The following is a 7,529-nucleotide window of genomic DNA, read 5'->3' as shown; positions in this document are numbered from 1 at the left end:
TCGCTACATTGGATGGTGGGTCCCCCATGGTATGCTGCCCGAACTGACAGCCACTGCCCCCCCCCCCCGGCCAGCATTGGTGGCCCTGCTGCTGACCCTCTGACCCCCCCCTCGGGAGGAACTGGATGTCCTGTCTCACCTCCACAGTGGCCAGTAGGCTGGGCCGGGTCGGCATTGCCGAGGCCAGGAGCAGGGCTGCGTGCTGCCATGTTTGTGCGCTGACTGACAGAGTGCTGAGGGAGCGTTTAAAAACAGCCAGCTGCTGAGGCGCAAGTCTGGCCACTCAGACAGCGAGGCAGCCAGTAATGGCCAGATGCTCGTGGGGACTCATTTCCACTAAAGTGCCGTTAAATACGGGCCACAGTCGCGCCAATGCGGCCATCGAGAAACATCCCACCCAATCGCACCCAAAATGGCACTCCGAAATGTTTCTGTTAAATCGCACCCAATATCTCCCCTTAAATAAGGGACCAAAACTGCTTCCAGTGCTCCAGACGTGGTCTCACCCGTACCGTGTACAGTTACAGCAAGACTTCCCCACTTTTATACTTCATCCCCCTGGAAATCAGGACCAACATTCCATTAACCTTCCTGATGACCTGCTGACCCTGTGTGCTAGCTGTCTACGTTTTGTGTGCAAGACCCCCCCCCCCCCCCCCACCCCACCCCACCCCGAGTCCCTGGTGTTACAGCTTTCTGCAGTTTCAGTCCATTTAAATAATGGTTAGCACTGCTGCCTCACAACACCAGGGACCGGGGTTCAATTCTGGCCTCAGATGACTGTCTGCGTGGAGTTTGCACGTTCTCCCCGTGTCTGCGCGGGTTTTCTCCAGCTGATCTGGTTTCCTCCCGCGGTCCAAATAAGTGCAGGTGAGGTGGCTTGGCTGTGATAGATTGCCCCTTAGTGTCCATGAATGAGCGGGTCAGGTTACAGGGAGGGGGGGGGGGGGGGGGGGGGGGGGGTGGTGAACATCGGTAGAGTACTCATTTGAGGAGTCGGTGCAGACTCGATGAGCTGAATAGCTTCCTTCTGCACGGTGGGGATTTTATTATTCTATCATTACTCTGTTCTTTTGTTCTCCCTTTCAAATATAACAACTTCACATTTTCCCACATTTTACTCCATTTGCCATTATTTTGATCTCTCGGTATCTCTTTGCAAACTGTCTGTCTCCCTCTCACAACTTGATCTGCCACCTATTTTTGCATCGTCTGCATATTTGGCTACAGTACATTCGCTTCCCTCCGCCAAGTCATTATTGGGACTGGTTTAGCACAGTGGGCTAAACAGCTGGCTTGTAATGCAGAACGAGGCCAGCAGCACGGGTTCACTTCCCATACCGGCCTCCCTGAACAGGCGCCGGAATATGGCGACTAGGGGTTTTTCACAGTAACTTCATTGAAGCCTACTCGTGACAATAAGTGATTATTATTATAATATGTATTGTAAACAGTTGGGGTCCCAGCCCTGATCCCTATGGAACCCCACTGGCTACAGCTCGCCAGCCTGATAAAGAACTTCTTATCCCCACTCGCTGTTTCCTGCCCATTAGAGAAAGGTTGGGGTTGCGCTATATGGGATCTTACTGTGTAGCTGCTTTACCAGACTCTGCGATGGCAACACTCCTCCAGGAATTCCCCGAACCAGGGGGGTAGACGAGGAGGACACTTCTCCCTAGCGAGTTGTTGTGACCTGGAACCTGTTGCCTGAAAGGGCAGGTGGAAGCAGATTCAGGAACAACTCTCAAAGGGATTTGGATAAGGAGAAAACGTTGTAGGGCCACAGGCAACCAGCAGAGGGAGTGGGTGTGATTGGAGAGCTCCACTGGACAGCAGGGACAGGGAAGATGGGCCAAACGGCTCCACTCTGAGATGTATCATTCAATAATTAATTGCAAGCAAAGTGATTTGAGATTCTTCTGAGCAAAGCCACTGCGCTTGCGTCTTTCTTAATTTTTTTATTTTCCAGCTTTGCCATTCGACAATCAAGCAACTTTTAGGAAAATAAGGGATTTATATTTGTTTTGGTAAACATTAGAAATAAGGGGCGCGACTCTGTGACCGCATTGCGTTCAAGCGAGAGAGCAACATTGGGGAACGCCGGGAGAAGCCTGCAGCAAGTCTCCCAATGGGCTCCGTGTCTCCCGGGATTCTCCAGAGTCGCGCGAGACGTCGGAGTCAGAACACCGCCCCAAATGGGCAGGAACGAATGACGCTCGCGGAAGTAGGTCGTAAACCTACTTACGGCCTACTCACACGGGATCCACCGGCCTCCCTCGATTCTCTGGCCTCCTCAGGGAGGCTGCAACCGGACGCCAATCAGTGCTGGTCCAGGCACCTGGGGGGGGGGGGGGGGGGGGGCGTTTCCCAGGCCATCGGAGACACCTGGGTGGTCAAGATAATGGCAGGGTGGCTCCCTGGCCCTCCCTCTGGAATGTGGGCACCTTGGCACTGCCTAGCTGACACCCTTTCACTACCAAGCTGCCTTGATGGCACTGCCAAGCCAGCAGGAGCACTGCCAGGGTGTCAGGGTGGTACTGCCAAGGGTCGGTGGGGGGGCAAGGGGGACCATGTCCATTAAATGAGGGTGGAGGGGGTTTAGAGGGTGGGTGAGTTCAGGGCAGGTAAGTAGGGGCCTCTGGAAAGTTGGAGGGGTAATGGGTGGCGGTCCAGGACGGAAGGGGGTGCAGTAAGGGGGATTGGGGGGGGAAGCCTGAAGACGGGGGACCCCCAGGGACCCCAGAGTGGGGGTGTCCTCACTTGGGGGATGTGGAGTCGTGTCCATGTGTGTGGGGGGGGGCTGACATTGCCCATGGGAGGGGGGTATGGGGGACCCAACAGCTCACTTAGAGATCAGGACACCCTTTCAAAATGGCAGCCCGATCTCGGTGTTCAGCTCCCCAGTGCTAAACCAGTGAGAAACTCCCCAGGGCCCAAAAAAGTGACTAAGTGTCAATGAATGGCGGTGGTGAACTCGCTGGCAGAGCTGGCGGGAAACTCCCTGAAAAACCCGCCACAAATTAATGTGTCTGCGTGGGTTTCCTCCGGGTGCTCCGGATCCTCCCACAAGTCCTGAAAGACGTGCTCGTTAGGTGAATCGGGCATTCATAGGGGCTGGTTTAGCTCACTGAGCTAAATCGCTAAAGCAGACCAAGGCAGGCCAGCAGCACGGTTCGATTCCCGTACCAGCCTCCCCGGACAGGTGCCGGAATGTGGCGACTAGGGGCTTCTCACAGTAACTTCATTTGAAGCCTACTTGTGACAATAAAGCGATTTTCATTTTCATTTCCGAGAGGGAACAGCACTCTCAGCCTGCTGGAAGAAAAGCCATTCTATAAAATAATGGTTTAGAAAACAGATGCTGGAAATCTAAAGTCCAACTTATTAAGGAAACTAGAAAAATTAAGAAGTCTGGAGTTAGTGGAACAGAGGAAACAGGAACCAGAACTCATTTCTGTTCAGTAAAGTCACGGAGAGTTGAAAAGGCAGTGGATCATGACAACCCAGGAAGATATCTGCAATAGTGCTAAGGTTTGTGAGCAAGTACAACAGTTTGGGAGACATTATTTGAAATAATTGTGGGAATTGGTGGGCTGGACCGCAGAGGTTTGCGTAAAAAGCCTTTAAAATAAAGCAAACCTGAGGGAGAGGTGTAAAATCCGAAAGTGAAACCTTGGGTGGAAACAGCAGAGGGAAAGCACAATTTAAAAGTTTTGAAAGTGTGACTTTAGAAAGCGAAATTTGAAATCACTGGTGTGGAAACCGGACATCAGTGAAAAAGGCGGCTCATGGGATAAGAATCATCTGGGGGCATTTTGAGGAGAAATCCACAGACACTCATTTGGGTTCAGAGAGGGGTGTGTGTGACCACAATCATCCTGTCTGATTAAAAGGGACTTTGTGTGTTAATGAGACCACTGTGGCTTAAGATGTACTGTGCTAACCCATGTTAATATGGATAGGGGCTGGGTTAGCTCACTGGGCTAAATCGCTGACTTTTAAAGCAGACCAACCAGGACAGCATGTTCGATTCCCGTACCAGCCTCCCCGGACAGGCGCCGGAATGTGGCGACTAGGGGCTTTTCACAGTAACTTCATTGAAGCCTACTCGTGACAATAAGCAATTTTCATTTCATTTCATATTAAAATCTGTGTGTGTAATTGTTATGCTAAGGGGAAATAAAGGAATATTGTACAATAAGTACATTTTTTAATGTTTAATAAAAAACACAATTCTTCTTGTTAAAACTGATTCTGTGACTCTATCCCTCCACGTTTTATAAAATAAAGTTACGGTCTATTAAGCCAGGGTTACATTATGGGATCTTCTCTTCCAATTATAACACCAAATGGGATCATAACACAACACAGTAGCCACTTCTCCCCAGTTTCAGTTTTTGTTACCCAATAAAATTCCAGAGCAACACTTTCTCACAAAGTGTAGAAACTCTCAAGGCCAAATGTGGGGTAAGCAAGCTGCTGTGATATGTTAAACTGCCAAATATCACATTTTCTCCTATCTCTGTCTGAATATTCTGGCTTATGGGCCGGAGGTGAACCTACCAATGAGCAAGGTTAGGGGAAACAGAAGAACACATCATGGAGCAGGGAGCGATTGTTACAAACTGGTTGATAGGACAGTGTAAAAGTGCTTTTACTTATTCTAACCCCGTGCTGTATTTACACTGGAGAATTTCATGGGGAAAGTGTGGGTGGAGCTTTACTCTGTATCTAACCCTGTGCTGTGCCTGTCCTGGGAGTGTGTTTGAGTGGGGACAGTGTAGAGGGAGCTTTACTCTGTATCTAAACCGTGCTGTACCTGTCCTGGGAGTGTTTGATGGGGACAGTGTAGAGGGAGCTTTACTCTGTATCTCCCCCCGTGCTGTACCTGTCCTCTGGAGTGTATGATGGGGACAGTGTAGAGGGAGCTTACTCTGCATCCAACCCCGTGCTGTACGTGTCCTGGGAGTGTTTGATGGGGACAGTGTAGAGGGAGCTTTACTCTGTATCTAACCCCGTGCTGTACCTGTCCTGGGAGTGTTTGATGGGGACAGTGTAGAGGGAGCTTTACTCTGTATCTAACCCCGTGCTCTACCTGTCCTGGGAGTGTTTGATGGGGACACTGTAGAGGGAGCTTTACTCTGTATCCAACCCCGTGCTGTACCTGTCCTGGGAGTGTTTGGTGGGAACAGTGTAGAGGGAGCTTTACTCTGTATCCAACCCCGTGCTGTACCTGTCCTGGGAGTATTTTCATGGGGACAGTGTGGGTGGAGCTTTACTCTGTAATCTAACCCTGTGCTGTGCCTGCCTGGGAGTGTTTGATGGGGACAGTGTAGAGGGAGCTTTACCTCTGTATCTAACCCCGTGCTGTACCTGTCCTGGAGTGTTTGATGGGGACGTGCAGAAAGAGCTTTACTCTGTATCTCACCCCGTGCTGTACCTGTCCTGGGAGTGTTTGATGGGGACAGTGTAGAGGGAGCTTTACTCTGTATCTAACCCCGTGCTCTACCTGTCCTGGGGAGTGTTTGATGGGGACAGTGTAGAGGGAGCTTTATACTCTGTATCTAACCCCCGTGCTGTACCTGTCCTGGGAGTGTTTGATGGGGGACAGTGTAGAGGGAGCTTTACCTCTGTATCCAACCCCGTGCTGTACCTGTCCTGGGAGTGTTTGATGGGGACAGTGTAGAGGGAGCTTACTCTGTATCTAACCCCGTGCTCTACCTGTCCTGGGAGTGTTTGATGGGGACAGTGTAGAGGGAGCTTTACTCTGTATCCAACCCTGCGCTGTACCTGTCCTGGGAGTGTTTGGTGTTGACACATTCGATTGAAATTGGAAAGTATTTTCACGAAGAGCACTGACATCTCCCAATTGTATAAACCTGAAATCCGAATTACAATTTCTTATCAAATAGTTGTTTGATGGTACAGAGTATTGTGAGAAAAAGGAGACTTTTCTAGCTTTGACAAAAGCTAGTTCTCAATACTCAATTTACTCAATACTCAATGGTACTCAGCATACTCAATTTCTACCAACCGCGGGCAAAGTACAGCGGACAGCGAGTAACAAGGTTGTAACTCATTGGCGGAGATATGCTTATGCTTTGCTCTCACGTTTCATGTCATTATCTGGAATATGCTGAGAAAAAGAAAATTGTTTGAAGAAAAGATTGAGTTATTTCCATTTTCTATTTGTGGTGCCTTTATGAAGAGTGTGCAGAGGTTTCATTGCCTCTCAAGGCCCTCGATGGGTGGCCAGTGGCCCAAGAATTATTGGACCTGGACAGAATTCTTACCAAACCGGTGATCACTGCAACAAACTCAAACACACATTTTAAAGGTGAGGATTTGGGCTGGTGAGATGGCGGAAGCCTGGGCCACTTGTCGTGCTTTACATTGATTATAAAAGCATGATCTGCCAATGACCCTCTGCTCTGACTGTGTGTTGGGGCAGTGGATGTGGACAGGACTGAGTATGATTGGGTGCCCCCCCCCCGAAGAGAAGAAACTTTAAAAGTATTCAAAGATGTTGCTCCCCTCCAATCGCCTTGTCTCTCCCTATCCCTATCCCTGTCACCTTCTCCAGCTGTTGGGCAACGCTTCAGGATCTCTCCAATCCTTGCCTCTGAGCGATCCCTAATCTTTTTTTTTAAATAATTTTTATTGAAATTTTTACAAAATATAAACATCTCAACTCTATCAACAAAACAACCGCGGTAACACCACAAGAACAATACCCACCCAACTTCAAAAGCAACTACAAACAAAAGAAAAAAACAAAAGAACACGCAAACAACAAAAGGGAAAACGATAACACCCGCCACATCCCACAAACCCATGTACACAGTTCTCCCTCCCACCGATCCAACCCCCCCCCCCCCCCCCCCCCTCCCCCCGGGCTGCTGCTGCCGGCCTATTTCCCTACCGTTCCGCCAGGAAGTCCAGGAAAGGCTGCCACCGCCTAAAGAACCCTTGTACTGATCCCCTCAGGGCAAATTTCACCTCCAATTTGATGAACCCCGCCATATCATTGATCCAGGCCTCCACGCTTGGGGGCCTCGCATCCTTCCATTGGAGCAAGATCCTCTGCCGGGCTACTAGGGACGCAAAGGCCAGAACTCCGGCCTCTTTCGCCTCCTGCACTCCCGGCTCCACTGCAACCCCAAAAATTGCGAGTCCCCAGCCTGGCTTGACCCTGGATCCCACCACCCTCGCCACCCGTCCTTGCTACCCCCTTCCAAAACTCCCCCAGAGCTGGGCACGCCCAAAACATATGGGAGTGGTACGCTGGGCTCCCCGAGCACCTAGCACACCTGTCCTCGCCCCCGAAAAACCTACTCATCCTCGTCCCCGTCATGTGGGCCCTATGCAGCACCTTGAACTGTATGAAATGAAATGAAAATCGCTTATTGTCACGAGTAGGCTTCAATTAAGTTACTGTGAAAAGCCCCTAGTCGCCACATTCCGGCGCCTGTCCGGGGAGGCTGGTACGGGAATCGAACCGTGCTGCTGGCCTGCTTGGTCTGCTTTCA

This window comes from Scyliorhinus canicula, chromosome 27 (assembly GCF_902713615.1).
Source record: "Scyliorhinus canicula chromosome 27, sScyCan1.1, whole genome shotgun sequence".
NCBI classification, from domain to species: Eukaryota; Metazoa; Chordata; class Chondrichthyes; order Carcharhiniformes; family Scyliorhinidae; genus Scyliorhinus; species Scyliorhinus canicula.
The sequence above is the reverse complement of the archived record's forward strand: the minus strand, read 5'-3'. Positions refer to the sequence as shown.